This window comes from Hypanus sabinus, chromosome 13 (genome assembly GCF_030144855.1).
Source record: "Hypanus sabinus isolate sHypSab1 chromosome 13, sHypSab1.hap1, whole genome shotgun sequence".
Lineage (NCBI taxonomy): Eukaryota > Metazoa > Chordata > Chondrichthyes > Myliobatiformes > Dasyatidae > Hypanus > Hypanus sabinus.
In genome coordinates, this window is record NC_082718.1 from 64,711,226 (window position 1) to 64,731,913 (window position 20,688).

Below are 20,688 nucleotides of genomic sequence, written 5' to 3' on the forward strand. Positions count from 1 at the left end.
GTTAACATTTAGGAAAAAGAAAACTGAAACTAAAATCCCATTTTCAGGTTTGAAGGTTGTAACCAGTGGAGTACGGTAGGGGTCAGATCTTGGCCCTCAAAATTAGGTAGAAGGGAAAGCTATGATGAGAAATTATAACTGCAAACAAAAAAGTAAATAGGCAGTAGGCAAAAATTTGGCAAATGGAATATGAACAGTGAAAAGTGCAGTCAGGCACTTCAGAGGGAGAAATCAAAAGGCAAACAAACTAAATGGAAAAATGTTGCAAACGAGTGAAGAACAAAGGAATCCTTGTGCATGAGCGTCAAAATATTAGCAGGGAAGTGCAACAAAATAGTTAAAAGGGCAAATCAGCCTTAAAACTGAGGAATGTAGGAGATTCTTTTCATAGACGGTAGCAAAACTCTGGAAACCTCTGCCCCAGAATTGTAGATGCTAGCTCATTATAAGTATTTTAAATGGATTTCAGTCTGTGGGGAGCTGGCACAGAGAAGGAATTGAAGCCCGAGACAGATTAACCATGATTATACAGAATGCCAAGGCAGGCTTAAGGGGCCATGTAGTTTACTCCTGCTCCATTTTTGTGTTCTTGTGATAATGCAATACTAAATACCAGCATTATATGTAAACATTGGAGTTATTTGTTAAGACATGGCTTAAAAACATTAGAAAATTGCTCCCAGCATGACGGGGAATATATTTTAAGCTTTTGTGCAAGAAGGTTAATTATGAAGCTATAGTTTAAATTAGCTGTTGCCGCAGGAAGAAGGATGCCCTCAATGACAGCATTTAGGATGAGAATTATCAAAGTGCGGGTATTGTGGATCAGGTGCTGCCAAGACAGTATCAGTTGTAAAGACTAGAAGTAGAAAAATAGTGTTAGAGGAAGGAGAGGATGAGAAAATGACCAGGATAAGATGAAAAATATGTGAGATCGGAAAGAGAAAAGGAGGGGGAGTTGCTCAGCATTAAGCTTGACTAATAGCAGCAGCTTCATTTTTGATTTTCTCCCATTATGTGTGAATTTTTGTTGATTGTCTGCAAAGAACTTCACTCCATTCTTAGACGCAATTTCACTGGCTCTCCATTTGGCCATGGATCACTTGAACAACAGCAATACCTACATTAGGCTTCAGTTTATTGATTGCGGCTCAGCATTCAACACAATCATACCCTCAGTTTTTAAACCAACAAGCTCCAAAACATGGACCTCTGTACCTCCCTCTGCAACTGGATCCTTTACTTCCTCATCAGGAGACCATGGTCAGTGCAGATCAGAAATAACATTTCCTCCTCACTGACAATCAGCACTGGTGCCCCTCAAGGATGTGTGCTTAGTCCACTGCTCTATCCTCTCTCTACCCACAACTGTATGGCTAGGCACAGCTCAATCGTGATCTATAAATTTACTGATGGCAAAACTATTGTTGGCAGAATCTCAAAAGAGGCATACACAAGTGAGATAGATCAACTAGTTAAATAGTGTTGCAATAAGACCAAGCAATTGATTGTGGACTTCAGGATGGGGATGTCGAAGGAACATACACTAGTCCTCATCAAGGCATCAACAATGGAAAGGGTGAGCAGTTTCAAATTCCTGGTTAACAACATCTCTGAGGATTTATCCTGGGCCCAACATATTGATGCAATTAGAAAGGCTATAATTCATTAGGATTAGTACTGAACTTGAATCAATGAAGGATGCTCAACAGCTGTGGTAGGGCTTGGCTTCCAGTTGAGGTCAATACCTTCAACACTTGCTGTGACTGTTAAAATGTGGAGGGACCATCACAAACTCCCACAGCCCCTGATGATCCAGTGACTTCAGTGTCTGAGGCTGACATGTGAGCAGCCTTCAGGAGCGTGAACCCATGAAAAGTATCGGATCCAGATGGGCTACACAGACCTATGCTGATCAACTGGCTAGAGTATTCATTGAGATCTTTAACCTCTTGCTTCAGCAGTCTGAGACACACACCTGCTTCAATCAGGCTTCAATTATACCAGTGCTGAAGAAGAACACAGCCTTAGTATTATCCAGTAACACTTATATCCATAGTGATAAAGTGTTCTGAGAGGTTGGTGTTGAAACACATCAACTCCTGTCTGAAAAGTGACTTGGATCCACTCCGATTTGCCTACCAGCACAACAGGTCCACAACAGATGCTATCTCATTGGCTCTTCACTCAATCTTGGAACATCTGGACAGCAAACATACAAACATCAAGATGTTCTTTATTGACAATAACACGGCATTCAAAGCCATCATCCCCTCAAAACTAATCAACAAGTTTCAAGAGTTTGTCCTCAATACCTCTCTGTACAATTATATCTTCAATTTCCTCACTTGCAGACACCAGTCAGTTTGGACTGGCAACAACATCTCCTCCATAATCTCCACAGCACAGGTGCACTTCAAGGCTGCCTGCTTCGCCCACTGCTCTACTTGCTTTACATTTATAACTGCGTGGCTAAGCCCAGTTCCAATGTCATATTCAAGATTGCTTGACTGCACTATCAAAGACCAAATCAAAAGTGGTGATAAATCAGCGTAGAGGCAGAAGATTTAAGATCTCTCTGAGTGGTGCCACAACAACCTCTTACTGAATGTCCGCAAAATCAAGGAGCTCATTGTTGACTTTAGGAGGAGGAAACCAGAGGTCCATTAGCCAGTCCTCATCGAAGGATCAAAGGTTGAGAGTATTAACAACTTTAAATTCCTTCAAGGTCAGCAGGAGACACTCATGGAGTGAGCATTGTTTCAGATTCGCTCCATAACCTTGACTTTTTTTAACCTATGATCACCCTTATTTAACTTACTTTTACCTACACCAAAAGATTCTTGTTACTTTTCTGGACTTATCTTTAAGAGTTTATTGTGAATTTTGAAGAAATTAATACAGAAATGGCTCTTAGATCTAAAGGGTGAGAACCTGGGAAAGATCCTAACAGGAACGGGACGAAGAAAAAGACCAATCCTAAGCGCACTGAATCGACTTATGAAATATTATTGGAAGTTTTAAATGAAAAATTTGAAGAACAACGACAAATTTTCAAACAAGATATAAAGGCTTTTCAAGATTATATGGATAAGACGGATTCAGTAGTTAACCAGCAGCAAATTCTAATCGCAACTTTGCAAGAGGATGCTCGGAAGCGAGACTTAATAATTGAAAAACTGGAACAGAAATTACTTTCGATGATTAAACAGGTGGAAACACTTAAAGCCAAGAGTGTCGACTTTGAGAATCGGTCCAGAAGACAGAACTTACGCATACTTGGTCTCCCGGAAGGTATTGAACAAGGGGACCCCTCGAAGTACTTTGCTCAACTTTTAAAGAATGCGTTCCCTTCTGTATTCCCAGACAGTCCTCCGTTACTTGTAATTATGCATCGATCACCAAGTGCTTCAGCTGTAATTGTCCAATTTCATTATGTGCATGTTAAAGAGCAACTTATTTGTGTGGCTCGGCATGCAGGGATGGTCAAACTTCAAGAATTCAATTTTCGATTAGTGGAAGATTTCAGTCCAGAAGTAATGAAAGCAAGGCTTCTTTTTAAACCTCTGATGTCCGAATGTTATGAAAAAATCTAAAACCTGCGCTCTTATACCCTGCGAAGCTCAGGATATCGCCTCCCAATGCATCACGGCGTATTTTCTTTTCTACATCTGAAGCGAGAAGCTTTCTGAATGAGAACTTCCCTTCTGCTATGGATTCTCATCTCTAATAAATGAGTGATTTTGATCATTGCAAGATGGTTTTTGTTTCCAAAACCAGATTTTGTTTCTGGCTATTGGTGTAGGTTTACTCTATATTTTATACTCTAGTTAAAGTTTTTTTTTGATGTACTAATCTTTTTATTTTACTTACTTCAATCACTGTATTTTAGCTTTGGTCATTTTTATTAATCCTTCGAAGGTGAATTCTTTTTTACTAAGATGGCGGTTTCTTCTCTAAAATATTTTTGGCTTTTTTTGGATTTTGCCATTTTTTTTGTCTCATCTTCTTCCTATAATGCATTTCTTATCACAGTTAAAATTTTTTTTTGGTTTGTTTGGGTTTTAACCCGATTTATAAGTTACTAGTGATTATATTCTTTTTGTTTTTTTTTTAACTACCAATTATATTAAAAAGTTTGGTTTTAGTATAGTGATAATTATTTCTTTAGAGTTTGGGTGGATCTTTTTTATCCTTTATATACGGAGTTGTCTTCTGCTGATATGGGGGTAGATTTAGTTTCATTTCTCCTTTTTCCCAGTCTTTTCCTGGCTGGGGAGATCTTTTCTCCTCTTGGGTGGGGGGTGGGGGGGGGGGGTCTTTTTCTAAATCTTATGTTCTTTACACCAGTTTTTTTTAAGTTTCTTCATTTGGGCTGATTTTAAACTACTAAAGTGTCCGCAATGTCGTCACTTCCAGGTCCACCTCTTATTTTTGTTCCTCTTCCGGGTGTATGAGTTCATAATTTGGTTAACCCTTTATACACCAAAGGGTTGATTTTAGAAATATGGCTCAGACCATTAATTTTGTCTCTTGGAATACTAATGGCTTAAACCATCCGATTAAACGGAAAAAGATTTTCAAAGACTCAATGCACATACTATTTTTGTACAAAAAACTCATGTGAGGAAAGAGGACAATTATCACTTTTTTTAGGTTTTAGAGTACCATTTGAATTCGAATGCTAAAGTAAAGGGAGTTTCAATTTTTATTGACTCCTCTATTGCATTTATCCAACACGATATCTTTTCGGATCTGAATGGTAGATTTTTGTTAATTACTGGCTTACTTTTTAACAAAAAGGTTGCTATGGTTAATGTTTATGCTCCAAATGTGGATTATCCCGATTTTTTTAAAGTCCTTATTTACTTCTCTACCTAATCTAAATTAATATAAGTTAATAATGGGTGGTGACTTTAATTGTTGTTTAAATCCTTTGTTGGACAAATCTATATCTACTCAGACTTTACCTAATAAGTCGGCCACTTATATTAACTCTTTTTTGACTGATAATGGAATTTTTGATATTTGGAGATTTTGGCATTCTAAGGACAAAGAGTTTTCATTTTTCTCACATGTTTATCATTCCTACTCGAGAATTGATTATTTTTTTATTGACTCTTGTTTTATTCCATCGGTAATTGGTTGTAATTATGATATTATAGCCATCTCTGACCATGCTCCATTAAAACTTTCTATTAAATTTACGGATACAGCTTCTAGTGCTAGACAATGGCGATTTGATTCTACCTTACTGCAAGATCTGGATTTTATTAAATTTATGAAGGAACAGATTGATTTCTTCTTTTCAACCAATTCCACGGATGATATTTCTTGCGGAACACTTTGGGACACTTTTAAAGCATATACACGTGGACAGATTATCTCCTACTCTGTTGGTCTGAGAAAACACAATAAGAAGGAAACTCTTTTATTGGTTGATAAAATTAAAGAGACTGACAAGAAATATTCAACTACTCCTAGTAAGGAGCTTTACAAACAAAGGGTTAAACTTCAAATGGAACATAGTTTATTATTTACAACTTTGATTGAAAATCAATTAATGAAAACCAGATCTGATTTTTATATACATAGTGATAAATCGGGTAAACTGTTAGCTAGTCAATTGAAGAATGCTTTGGTTAAACGTCAAATTACTAAGATTCGTCAGCGGAATGGGGATCTGACAGTTAACCATGATGAGATAAACAAATCATTTCAAGATTTTTATACCTCCCTGTATCATTCTGAATTCCCTCATGATTATAATACCATGTGTGATTTTCTTGGGAAATTGAATTTTCCAAAATTATCATCAGATGATCTTTCAATATTAGAAACTCCGATTACAGATGCAGAAATTAAAGGGGTTATTTCCTCTATGAATTCTGGGAAAGCACCAGGTCCAGACGGGTATACAGTAGAATTTTTTAAATGTTTTTCCGCTACTCTTTCTCCTTGGTTATGCAGGGTTTTTGAAGAAGCAATTATTTTGGGTAATCTGCCACCATCTTTTTATAGAGTTTCCATTTCTTTAATATTGAAGAAAGATAAAGACCCTACTGACTGTGCATCCTATAGACCAATATCTTTATTGAATGTAGATTCCAAGATCTTTTCCAAGTTACTGGCATCCAGGCTGGAGAAGGTATTACCCCAAATTATTTCGGAAGATCAAACTGGTTTTATTAAAAATCGCTATTCTTTTTTCAATGTTAGGAGATTATTGAATATTGTTTATACTCCTTCACATAGCACTTCAGAATGTGTCATTTCACTAGATGTGGAGAAAGCATCTGATAGAGTTGAATGGCCATACTTATTTACTGTGCTTGAGAAGTTTAATTTTAGTCCGACATTCATTTCCTGGATTAAACTGATATATCATACTCCAGTAGCCTCGGTGCTTACTAACAATCAAAGATCTCCCTTTTCTCGTTTATTTCGGGGTACTAGACAAGGCTCTTAGTCCATTATTATTTGATATTGCTTTAGAACCCTTGGCAATTGCTATCAGAGAATCACAGAACATTTTTGGCATTAATTGTGGGACAGATATACATAAGCTATCATTATATGCAGATGATTTATTATTATTTATTTCTGATCCTGAGAAATCCATTCCTGCAGTTATATCATTGTTGGCTCAATTTAGTAATTTTTCCCAGTATAAAGTAAATCTTAATAAGAGTGAATTGTTTCCTTTAAATAGACAGGTTCCAACTTATGGAAATTTACTTTTTAAATTAGTTAATGACTCTTTTATTTACTTAGGGATTAAAATCACAAAAAACTGTAAGGACTTATTTAAGGTTAATTTTTTTACCCCTAATCAATCAGATTAAATGTTTGTTTACTAAATGGTCACCAGTATCTTTATCTCTGATAGGTCGGATTAATGCTATTAAGATGGTTATTTTACCCAAGTTTTTATATATATTTCAAGCGGTACCAATTTTTATTCCGAAATCTTTTTTTGCTAATGTTGATTCAAAAATTTCCTCATATATATGGCAGAATAAAAATCCTAGATTAGGTAAAAAAAATATTTACAGAAGGCAAGGAAGGAAGGTGGATTGGCATTGCCTAATTTTAGATTTTATTATTGGGCAGTTAATATCCGATATTTGATATGTTGGTTAAAGGATTGGGATTTATCTTTTAGCCCTCATTGGGTGAACCTGGAAATTAAATCTGTACAAGGATTTTCATTGGGTTCTATTTTAGGGTCTTCTCTTCCTTTTGCTCTTTCTAAATTGCTGAAACGAATTGACAATCCGATAGTTAAACATACTTTATGTATATGGTTTCAATTTCGGAAATTTTTTGGGTTGACTCAGTTTGTTTTAAATATTCTTATTGTATCCAATTGCTTTTTTTATCCTTCTATTATAGACCAAGCTTATTCAGCTTGGGAGACTAAAGGATTACAACGATTTTCCGATTTATTTTTGGATAATTGTTTTATGTCTTTTGAACAATTATCTAATAAATATAATTTGCCTAGATTTCATTTTTTTAGATATTTACAGATTAGGAATTTCTTAAATACTGTACTTCCCACTTTTCCAAATTTTGTGTCTTCAGGTATTTCGGAGAATTTGTTTGAACTAAATCCTTCTCAGAAGGGGCTAATATCAAAACTTTACAATATAATTATGAAGATACATTCAGAGCCCTTCTATAAGATTAAAAATGATTGGGAAAGAGAACTTAACCTTACTATCCCTATTGAGAATTGGGATAAAATTCTTCAATTAGTTAATACATCATCTATATGTGCTAAACATTCATTAATACAGTTTAAGGTTGTGCATAGGGCTCATATGTCCAAGGATAAATTGGCTAATTTTTATTCCTATATAAATCCTATTTGTGACAGATGTCCTTCTGAGATAGCGTCTTTAACTCATATGTTCTGGTCGTGTCTGCTTTTGAAAAAATATTGGAAAGACATTTTTGATATTATTTCTACGGTATTGAACATCGATTTACAACCTCATCCTATTACTGCAATTTTTGGTTTACCGATGATGGACTTACTCCATTTATCCTCTTCTGCTTGTTGAATGATTGCATTTCTTACATTAATGGCTAGAAGATCTATTTTGTTGAATTGGAAAGAAATTAATCCTCCTACCGTATTTCACTGGTTTTCTCAAACTATGTTATGTCTAAATTTAGAAAAAATTAGAAGTGTTGTATTTGATACCTATTAAATTTGAAAAGATATGGAGACCATTTATTCAATATTTTCATATGATGTAATATGACCCTGTTCCAAGCCTATTTGTTTTTCCAGTTTCGATTTTATATATGTTGAGAGGATCGGAGTTGACAACACTGATGATTTTATATGTTTGTGAGATATTATAAACAGCCCTTTTTTTCCCATTTTTTCTTTTTCTTTTTTCTGTTTTTTTAATATATATTATGATATACCTAGGTTTGCCTTGTTTATTTGTTACTTGTTTCATCCATGATTTGGGAATACTCATTTATACTGTAACTTTTGCTTTTGTATTCTTTCACGTTCAGTTGAAATGTGTATGTTTGTAATCCCATTATCTATGTATCAATTTTATTTTGTTGATATTAATAATAATAATAAAAAGTTTGAAAAAGAAAGAAAGAAATTCCTTCATGTTATCATTTTAGAGGACCTGTCCTGGGCCCAGAACATAAGTATGATTACGAAGAAAACACAGCAATACCTCCACTTCCTTAGGAGTTTGTGAAGATTTGGCATGACATCAAAACTTTGACAAACTTCCATAGATGTGTGATGGAGAGTGTATTGACAGGTTGTATCACAGGCTGGTATGGAAACAACATCATCCTTGACTGGAAAATCCTATGAAAATGTAGTGGTGACAACTTATAACATCATAGGTAAAGCCCTTCCCACCACTGAGCACATCTAAAGCGAACATTGTTGCAGGAAAGCAGCATTCATCCATCCCTCACCAGATTCAGGAACAATTATAAACCCTCAAGCATCAGGCTCTTGAACTAAAGGGGATAACTTCATTCAACTTCACTTGCTTTATCACTAAAATATTCCCATAACTTATGAATTCGCTTTCAATGCCTCTTCAGCTCATGTTCTCAGTATTTATTTCTTATTTCTTCTTATTATTTCTTTCTTTTTGTATTTGCAGAGTTTGTTATCTTTTGCACACTGGTAGAATGCTCAAGTTGGTGCAGTTTTTCACTGATTATGCTTGCATTATACTTGTAGAGGGAGTTAGTAGGTTATTCCTATGCCACTCAGTTAGCCGCTGCCATGTGGGAGGAATTCACACTATGTACGAGTTATCAATAAATTTCAGTCGAATATCCCACAAGTCTGGTGTTCATGGTGCGCTTTGCACGCTTCCTCAATATCGAACACAATATAGTGTCAGAAGTGGTTGATCAATGATGAATTGGTATTACAGACTAAGTGAGATCCCCAACAAGACAGAATTTATAGCAAATCTATTCTTGTTTGCATATATCTATGGAAAATAACAAGAGACTTTTCAACCTAAACTGCCTAAGCTAGTTGCTAATTGTATGTACTGAATGAGCTGCTTTCAAGCTGTGCCCAAATCTGTGGGCCACTAGCCTGGGGAAGTGCACAGAGACACAGACGCAGCAGAGGAGTCAATCAACCGCTCAGGGAAAGAAAGTAAAATGTTTGCAGTCCAAATAAATAAATGAATAGATGGGAAAATGGAGCGAATACCTGCAATACCTACATCTACTTACCTAATAAACCCCTCCCCACCCCATCGGTACATTTGATTTCTGTAAACTAGGGGACGTTGAGATATGGCTCAGATGCTTTGAGAGAATTAGGATTGCAAGCAGTCTCATTCAAGCTTCAGAAGAGCATCAAGTAAGCACACTGATATACTGCATGGGGACAAAGCAGATGACATCATGGGTGGATTAGGACTGACAGATGCTCAGGAAAAAGAGCACACAGCGGTGTGGAACAAATTCAAAGAATATTTCACAGGAAAGTGAAATGAGAGGAAACAAGATGCAGTCAGAAAGACTACAGAAAGAGGTGACAGTTGAGATCAGCTCAATCAAAACAGATAAGCAAAATGAAGAGCAGGTAAAATGTCCAACTGCAAGAGATGGCAGTAAGTCTCCATTCCATGTCAAAAAACTGTGTCCGGCAAAAGAAGTGAAATGCTACCAATGCAATAGAATCATAAAAACCAGTGCCACTCAGAAATAGTTCTTCAGGAGGTCATAGACAACCATGATGCAGATGAAGAGAGAGCTTTCCTTGGGGCTCTAGATTTAAATAGTCAAGGCTGGTGTACTACGGTTCAGTTGCAAAATGGGACAGTGACGTTCAAAATGGACACTGGAGCAGATGTCACAGACATCCCCAAATGTCTGTTCACAAAACTGGTGAAGAAAATAGGTATTATGCTAAATCCCACAAAGAAAGTGCTCATGGGACAAGGGAAAAACAAGCTCAGTGTTGAAAGAATCCATGAGAAACGGTGAAAAGAGGACGACTATGTTGTTCAGAATTTCTTCTCACCACTATTCGAACAACATGCCATCGAGAAGCTAAACGTCGTTGCAAGGCTGGATTCACTATACAATGTTCAGTTGCAGGAGGGGTACCCAGAGTTGTTAAGAGGCCTGGGATTACTGAAAGAGTACCTTATCCAACTGAAGCCACGAGTGACGTCCTGATCACAGTTAGGTGTATTCCAGTCCCATTGATGAACAAAGACAAAGCTGAACTTGAGAAAATGGAGGCACTTGACATCATAACTAGAGTGAATGGACCTACTGATTGGTGTGTGGGTATAGTTCCTGTTCCCAAGCTTTATGGCACAGTAAGGATCTGTGTTGACTCAACAAAATTGAATAATGCAGTGAGGTGGGAGAAGTTTAATCTGCCGTCCGTGAAGCACACATTGGGAATGCTGGGTCGAGCAAAATTCTTCACCAGACTAGATGTAAACTCAGGGTTCTGGCAGATCTGTTTAGCTCCTGAGTCACAGAAGCTCACAACTTTTCTCAAACAGTATGGAAGCTGCCTTCAAGAGACTCCCTTTTCGCGTTTCTTTCAGATGAGGAGAAACCAAAGTTTGGAGCAACTGGAAGGAGCAGACTGCCACGTGGACGATAGGCTCATCTTTGGAGGTTCAAGTAAGGAACATGACAAAAGAGTGGAAGCTGCCTTGGAGAAACTGAAACAGATTGGAATCACCCTGAACCAAAAGAAATACGAATTTGCAAAGGTGGAGGTGAAGCTCTTAGGCCATCCAATGTCCTCAGAGGGACAAACTGGCAGGAGTTTGGAACATGGAACAACATGCATCTGTAGTTTCCTTGGGATAGTAAATCAGCTGGGGAAATTCATTTCAGATTTGGCAGAGAAAACAAAGTCACTACATGACCCACACAAAAAGTGGTGGAACGCAGCAGGCCAAGCAGCATCTGTATGAAGAAGTACTGTTGACGTTTAGGGCCGAGACCCCTCGTCAGGACTAACTGAAAGAATAGATAGTAAGAGATTTGAAATGGGGGGGGGGGGGGGGGGTCATTCAAGGTCTCAGCAGACACCTCTTCCTTTGGCCTAGGGAGAGCACACGACTGCGGTAGTGTAAGGAAACTGGTAGCATATGCATCAAGAGCACTGACTCCTATCGAAAATGAGGTGCAGGCTCTCGAGCAGGCTTGTGAATGCTTCAGATGCTACTTGATAGTCACTAATATCCTACTTGAAACAGACCACAAGCCATTTGTCAGCCTCCTCAGCTCAAAACACTTGGATGACTTACCTCCACTTCTGCAAAGAATCAGGCTTATGTGATACTTTTATGACATTGAACATGTCCCCGGCAAATCTTTCACAACACCAGACACTGTCGAGGATACCGTGCAAAAGCAAGTGGACAGAAGCTGACTCTGCCTTTATGGAAGGTACCAACATATACTTAGCTGAGGTACATAAAAGCTTTCCTATATTAGAGTAAATTGGTTGAAATTTGTGCTGTTACGTACCCCGTAACTGGGTAACTTACCAGCAAAAATAGAGAGGTCCGTTGAAGTCTGTTGTCACTATTTTCAAATGTTTTATTCATAAAGGGACACAAAAGTAGGGTTAATACATACATTCAGATAGGGCACATTGTCAACACTCAATCTAAAGCGCGGGTATATTAATAATCATCATTATTAAATGAGCCCTGCTGGTGTCTAGGGGTTAAAAGATTGTCCGTTGGAAATATAAAAGTCACTCTGAAAGTCTGCTGGCCTCAGCCCGTTGGAAATCGCTGGGTTTTTCGTGGGGCAACCGAGAGAGAGAGATTGGGAAGAGAAGAGAAAGAACTTGCCGAGTCTCGATGAATCTTCCGTGAAATCGGGGGAGCGTTGGTTTCCTCTCCCCGATGTTAGTTAAAAAGCGGTTTCCTGTGCTTCCAGCCACAGATTCCAATCCCGGAATCTAACGCACATGGCTTCCCGCTGCTGCGGGACACTCTCGTGTCTTCTTGGTGCGTCTGAGGGGCTGTCCCCATGAGACTCTCCTTTATACTTCCCCACGGGGTCGCAGGTGTCAATCAGGTTGGGATGATGCAATCTCTCTCTCAACCAGCCCACCTTGCCCAAAGGCTTTTCACGTGGTCTCCATGAGACAACAGTCGCTGTTGTCTTTACTCTGTATCGCTGGTGGTACCTGCAATTTGGCACGTCTCTCTCTCTCTCTCTCTCTCTCCCCGACTGGGTCTACTGACCACCCCCCTTCAACGGGTGCTCTTGCGATTCTCACAAATGAGGGGGCTGAGATCATAACAGTGCTCAATTGAAAAAAGACCAAATCTGCAGCATGGTCATGCAAAACCATGAGCACAGATAGCCAGCTGTGCTAAAACATAGAAAATAGGTGCAGGAGTAGGCCATTCGGCCCTTTGAGCCTGCACTGCCATTCAGTATGATCATGGCAGATCATCCAACTCAGAACCCTGTACCTGCTTTTTCTCCATACCCCAATCCCTTCAGCCACAAAGGCCATATCTAACTTCCTCTTAAGTATAGCCAATGAACCGGCCTCAACTGTTTTCTGTGGCAACGAATTCCACAGATTCACCACTCTCTGTGTGAAGAAGTTTTTCCTCATCTCGGTCCTAAAAGGCTTCCCCTTTATCCTTAAACTGTGACCCCCTCATACTGGACTTCCCCAACATCGGAAACAATCTTCCTGCATCTAGCCTGTCCAATCCCTTTAGAATTTTACACGTTTCAATAAGATCCCCCCTCAATCTTCTAAATTCCAGTGAGTATAAGCCTAGTCGATCCAGTCTTTCTTCATATGAAAGTCCTGCCATCCCAGGAATCAATCTGGTGAACCTTCTCTGTACTCCCTCTATGGCAAGAATGTCTTTCCTCAGATTAGGGGACCAAAACTGCACACAATATTCTAGGTGCGGTCTCACCAAGGCCTTGTACAACTGCAATAGAACCTCCCTGCTCCTGTACTCAAATCCTTTTGCTATGAATGCCAACATACCATTTGTCTTTTTCACCACCTGCTGTACCTGCATGCCCACCTTCAATGACTGGTGTACAGTGACACCCAAGCGTCGCTGCATCTCCCCTTTTCCTAATCGGCCACCGTTCAGATAATAATCTGTTTTCCTGTTCTTGCAACCAAAGTGGATAACCTCACATTTATCCACATTAAATTGCATCTGCCATGAATTTGCCCACTCATCTAATCTATCCAAGTCACCCTGCATCCTCTTAGCATCCTCCTCACAGCTAACACCGCCACCCAGCTTCTTGTCATCTGCAAACCTGGAGATGCTGCATTTAATTCCCTTGTCTAAATCATTAATATATATTGTAAACCACTGGGGTCCCAGCACTGAGCCTTGCGGTACCCCACTAGTCACTGCCTGCCATTCTGAAAAGGTCCCGTTTATTCCCACTCTTTGCTTCCTGTCTGCCAACAAATTCTCTATCCACATCAATACCATACCCCCAATACCATATGCTTTAAGTTTGCACACTAATCTCCTGTGTAGGACCTTGTCAAAAGCCTTTTGAAAATCTAAATATACCACATCCACTGGCTCTCCCCTATCCACTCTACTAGTTACATCCTCAAAAAATTCTATAAGATTCGTCAGACATGATTTTCATTTCACAAATCCATGCTGACTTTGTCTGATGATTTCACCTCTTTCCAAATGTGCTGTTAACACATCTTTGATAACCAACTCTAGCAATAATTTTCCCCACCACCGATGTCAGACTAACCGGTCTATAATTCCCCGGTATTTCTCTCCCTCCTTTTTTAAAAAGTGGGGTTACATTAGCCACCCTCCAATCCTCAGGACTAATCCAGAATCTAATGAGTTTTGGAAAATTATCACTAATGCATCCACTATTTCTTGGGCTACTTCCTTAAGCACTCTGGGATGCAGACCATCTGGCCCTGGGGATTTATCTGCCTTTAATCCCTTCAATTACCTAACACCACTTCCCTACTAACATGTATTTCCCTCAGTTCCTCCATCTCACTAGACCCTCGGTCCCTTACTATTTCCAAAAGATTATTTGTGTCCTCCTTAGTGAAGACAGAACCAAAGTAGTTATTCAATTGGTCTGCCATGTCTTTGTTCCCTATGATCAATTCACCTCTTTCTGACTGTAAAGGATCTACATTTGTCTTGACCAATCTTTTTCTTTACACGTATCTATAAAAGCTTTTACAGTCAGTTTTTATGTTCCCTGCCAGCTTTCTCTCATAATCTTTTTTCCCTTTCCTAATTAAGCCCTTTGTCCTCCTCTGCTGGTCTCTGAATTTCTCCCAGTCCTCAAGTGTGCCGCTTTTTTTTTTGCTAATTTATATGTTTCTTCTTTGGACTTGATATTATCCCTAATTTCCCTTGTCAGCCAAGGGTGCACTACCTTCCCTGGTTTATTCTTTTGCCAAACTGGGATGAACAATTGTTGTAGTTCATCCCTGGGATCTTTAAATGCTTGCCATTGCATATCCACCGTCAACCCTTTAAGTATCATTTGCCAGTCTATTTTAGCTAATTCACGTCTCATACTTTCAAAGTTACCCTTCCTGAAGTTCAGAACATTTGTTTCTGAATTAACTATGTCACTCTCCATCTTAATGAAGAATTCCACCATATTATGGTCACTCTTACCCAAGGAGCCTCGCATGACAAGATTGCTAACTAACCCTTCCTCATTGTTCAATGCCCAATCTAGAATGGCCTGCTCTCTAGTTGGTTCCTCAACATGTTGGTTCAGAAAACCATCCCGCATACATTCCAAGAAATTCTCTTCCTCAGCACCCTTACCAATTTGCTTCACCCAATCTATTTGTAGATTGAAGTCACCCATTATAACTACTGTTCCTTTATTTCACGTATTTCTAATTTCCTGTTTAATGCCATCCCCAACCTCACTACCACAGTTAGGTGGCCTGTACACAACTCCCACCAGTGTTTTCTGCCCCTTAGTGTTATGCAGCTCTACCCATATCGATTCCACATCCTCCAGGCTAATGTCCTTCCTTTCTATTGCGTTAATCTCCTCTCTAACCAGCAATGCTACCCCACCTCCTTTTCTTTCCTGTCTATCCCTCCTGAATATTGAATATCCCTGGATGTTGAGCTCCCATCCTTGGTCACCCTGGAGCCATGTCTTTGTGATCCCAACTATATCATATTCATTAATAACTATCTGCACATTCAATTCATCCACCTTGTAACGAATGCTCCTCGCAATGACACACAAAGCCTTCAGGCTTGTTTTTACAACACTCTTAGCCCTTATACAATTATGTTGAAAAGTGGCTCTTTTTGCTTTTTGCCCTGGATTTGCCTGCCTGCCACTTTTACTTCTCACCTTACTACTTTTTGCCTCTACCCTTATTTTACACCCCTCTGTCTCTCTGCACTTGTTCCCATCCCCCTGCCACATTAGTTTAAAGCCTCCTGAACAGCAGTAACAAATGCTCCCACTAGGACATTGGTTCCAGTCCAGCCCAGGTGCAGACCGTCCTGTTTATACCGATCCCACCTCCCCCAGAACTGGTTCCAATGCCCCAGAAATTTGAATCCCTCGCCCTTGCACCATTTTTCAAGCCACGTATTCATCTGAAATATCCTATTTTTACTCTGACTAGCACTGGTAGTAATCCAGAGATTATTACCTTTGTGGTCCTACTTTTTAGTTTATCTCCTAACTCTCTAAATTCACCTTCTAGGACCTCATCCCATTTTTTACCTATATCGTTGGTACCTATGTGCACCACAACCACTGGCTGTTCACCCTCCCATTCCAGAATGTCCTGCAGCTGCTCGGAGACATCCTTGACCCTTGTACCAGGGAGGCAACATACCATCCTGGAGTCTCATTTGCGGCCGCAGAAAAGGAGCTTACAAGTTCAGACATTACTAGCTTGAAAGGGACGCACTCATCATTCTTGATGGTTTGCTGCTAAAGGGCTCCAGACTCATCATTCCTGCTTCTGTGAACACCAAAATCATCAGTTAAATCCACCAAAGACATCGAGGCCTTGAAAAATGTCACCCATGAGCAATGCAATTCATGTGCATACAAATGGGAGATTATGTAAAACAATGTGAAGCATGCAGAAAACAGCACAAAATTCATGCAGAAGTCCTCTGTCTCATTTCCATAGCAAATTGCAGGCACAGACATTTTTGAGCTAAATAGAGACAAGTATCTTCTCACTGTGGGTAACTACTCACGGAATGTTGAGAAGTCCAAGCTGTCCTCTACATCCTCATTAGCAGTTATACAGTACTGGAAAGCTCACTATGGAATACCAGAGACACTTGTGTCAGATAATGGTCCACAATTCAAAGCATTTGTTTTGGTAATATGATTACCAGTCATGCAGTCCACAGTATCCACAGATAAATGGAGAAGTGAAAAGAGCAGTGCAAACTGTTAAGTCTCCTAATGAAGGCAAAAGACCCCTACAAAGCTCAGCTAGCTTATCGCTCCACACCTCTTGCTACAGTCCATCAGAGCTCTCAATGGGCCAAAAACTGAGAAAAAGCCTGTCTATTTTTCCTTCCCTTTTCCAAACTCACTTACCGGACTTCGACAAGGGAAGAAATTTTGAGACAACACAGTATGAGAAAATTAAAATCATACATGATGTCAGACACAGAGCATAATCTTTGTTGTCAATCAAGAGTGGTGAAGCTGTTTGGGTATCAGACCAATTCACCAAAGGAACAATAATCCAGCAGCAAGCCCCAAAATCATTTCTGATCAGAACATCATGAGGTGAAATCAGGCAGAACAGGTGTGTGCTCGTGCACCTTCAAAGTTCATGAAAGGTAGAAAAAGAAATAGAGTGGCCTGAGCCTTATGATGAGGACCACTTACCTGAGGTAGATGCACCTGTTGAAGAACCTCCATCTGTTAAAACACTTCCAGGAACCTATAACCAGATATGGTTGCTTATCTGTCCCACCACAGAGGTATATTCCATAGCCTAATACCCTAGGGCAAATGACTAAAGAGGCAGAACAATCCTCTCACTTTGCTCAAGTTTTCAGGTAGTCTACCCTGACCTCCATTAGACTTAGTGTTATTTATTTTAGAAGAGTTTGAATATTTAAAACATTTTGCAAAATGAGACTTCCTTCAAAAAAAAGGAATTGGGGGAACAAAAGAGGGTGAGAGGGGGAGGGGGAAGACGGGGAGAGGAGAGGGGGAGAGGGAGTGAGAGAGGGGAGAGAAAGGGACAATTAAAAACGAAAAGAAAGACAGTTATAATGTTGGCAATTCTTTTTTATGTTTACCTAAGGAGTATAAGTTATGTGCTATGGGAGAAGTGAGCTGAATCATTCAATCTCAGTGCCTATGATTTCAATGCAGTTCTATAGACCATAAGTACATACCTCGGTTTTCTTTTCTTTTCCAAGGAAAGACGTAGTGGTAGTTATGCCACTCAGTCCCACATGGGAGGAGTTCACATATTGTACAAGCAGAGTTATCAATAAGGTTCAGTTGAATATACTGCACACAGAGGACACACACTCAATGTTTCAGTGACAGGTTCTTACCTTCCACCATCAGATTTCTGAATGGGGAAGGAACCCATGTACGCTACCTCACTTTTTTCTGATTTCTTTGCTTTCGTTTTGCTATATTTATTTTATTTAATTGTTATATACAATTATCGTAATTTGTAGTTTTTAAAAATTATGTATTACAATGTACAGCTGCCATAAAACAAATTTCACAACAAATTCAAGTGATATTAAACCTGATTCTGATTCTGAGATGATAAGATTCATGCATTAAGTCCTGAAAAAAATCTAGAAAATGATATTCACTTTAGAAATTTGAAACACCTGGCATCAGTTAAGTCAGCAGATTTATTCAGGGAAGAACTCCTGTCACTCTTATGTGTTACATAATTTGTGTCTATGTCAAGGTAAATGAGTCTTACAATTCTTTTAACATAACAATCCAAGACCATAAGATCATAAGACCATAAAACATAGGAGCAGAATTAGACCATTCAGCCCATCAATTCCACTCCACCATTTCATCATGGCTGATCCCTGATCCCATTCAACATCTGCCTTCTCTTCATATCCCTTGATGTCCCAACCAAAGAGAAATCCATCAACTTCCACTTTGAATATACCAACAGACTTGGCCTCCACAACTGTCTGTGGCAGAGCATTCCACAGATTCACCACTCTTTGGCAAAAAAAAATCCTTCTGTTCGAAAGGGTCACCCTTCAATTTTGAGGCTGTGTCCCCTAGTTTTAGATACTCCCACCAGTGGAAACATGTTTTCCACATCCACCTTATCTAGTCCTTTCAATATTCAGTAGGTTTCAACGAGATCCCCATGTATTCTTCTAAATTCCAGAGAGTACAGGCCCAAAGCTGCCAAATACTCCTCATATGCAAACCCCCTTTATTCCGGGAATCATCCTCGTGAACCTCCTCTGGACTCTCTCCAATGACAATACATCCTTTCTGAGGTAAGGGGTCGAAAACTGTTGACAATATTCCAAGTGTGGCCTGACTAGTGTCTTATAAAGCTTCAGCATTATCTCCTTGCTTTAATATTCTACTTTCCTTGAAATGAATGCTAACTTTGTATTTGCCTTCTTTACCACACTCAACCTGTGAATTAACCTCTGGGAATCTTGCACGAAGACTCATGTCACTTTGCACCTCTGATGTTTGAATTTTCTCCCCATTTAGATAATAGTCTGAACTATTGTTCCTTTTACAAAAATGTATTATCATACATTTCCCAATATTGCATTCCATCTGCCACCTTTTTGCCCATTCTTCCAATTTGGTTCCAATAATCACGACAAAAAGGCTGAGGTACCCCAAAAATGGCTGACCAAATCACAGGCCTTAATAGTTGTTTCAGCATGACCCCGACTGCCTTCCACAACCCAGCATGTGGTATCTGAGCAAGGCCCGGCAAAAGACAAGAATAGCCAATCACATTCACTGAGACTATCTGACAACTGTTGAGCCCCGGCCACCAGCTGTCAGTGAGGTCAAGGCCATTGACTGTGAGCATCTCTAACAGTCAGAAACGTTTGGTAATGCTCAAGACAAAATACACTTGTCAAATATATTTTTAAAAATCTCTCTTACAGACATTCTGGAGTATCGAAGACTATTGCTTATTGACTGTAACTCTACCTTCAATACTCTTAATTCTAAACAAATGCGCCATGCAGCTACAGACCCTAGGAGTCAATGTTTCCCTCTGCATCTGGTTCCTTGGTTTTTATAAGACCATAAGACAACACAAACCACAATAAATAAAAGGTAGGCAGCAACACCTCATCCACAATTGTCTTTATCACTGGTGCTCCCCAAGTTTGCATCTTCCCTGTACACTTCTGATTGCATGGCTGCATTTTGCTCTAATTCCATCTACAAGTTTGCAAGTGACACAGTTGGCTATATCGATGAATCGGAGTGCAGAAAGAAGACAGAGAGCTTAGCAGTGCATGTCATGATAACAACCTTTCCTTCAATGTCAGCAAAACATTTGTCGTTGACTTCAGGAGGGCAGGGGTGCACATGCTCCTGTCTCCATTACAAGTGCTGATGTTGAGAGATTCAAGGTCCTAAGGGTGAACATCACTAATAGCCTGTCCAACCATGTAGATGTCATGGCCAAGAAAGCTTTACTTCCTAAGGAGGCTTAAGAAATTTGGCACAGCTGTCGGCCCTTACCAATTTTTATCGATGTACCATAGAAAGCATCCTATCTGGAATCGTCAAGGCTTGGGATGGTAGCTGTTCTGCACATTACAGAAAGTAGTCTTCCCTCCACACTCAGTCTATACTTCTCGTTACCTTAGTAAAGCAGCCAGCAGAATCAAAGATCCTACCCACCCCAGATATTCTTCTCTTTCATTGAACAGAAGATGCAAAAGCCAGAAAGTACATAACACCAGGCTTAAGGACAATGTCTATCCTGCTGTTATAAAGCTATTAAATAGTTTTCTAATATGATAGGTTGGACTCTTGACCTCACAGTCTACCTTATTATGATCATGCACATTGTTGTTTACCTGCACTTTCTCTGTAGTTGTTACAACTTAATCTACATTGTTATTGTTTTCCCTTGTTGTATCCCAGTGCACTATATAATGATCTGATCTG

At 39.3% G+C, this 20,688-nt stretch overlaps 1 protein-coding gene across 8 annotated transcripts in view; it reads right to left on the reverse strand.

Moving 5' to 3' along the window:
• The window catches only part of cdk17 (cyclin dependent kinase 17), a 228,039-nt gene that overhangs the window by 130,483 nt on the left and 76,868 nt on the right, over positions 1 to 20,688 (reverse strand). The window contains exon 1 of one of the 8 annotated variants that reach the window (XM_059987819.1): positions 17,410 to 17,429. The exons of 6 other annotated variants lie outside the window; for them this stretch is intronic. The gene's annotated coding sequence lies outside the window, so the exon portion shown is untranslated. Of the gene's footprint in view, positions 1 to 16,760; positions 17,355 to 17,409; positions 17,430 to 20,688 lie in introns of those variants that run through there. One more of the 8 variants, XM_059987822.1, reaches the window with a different exon arrangement.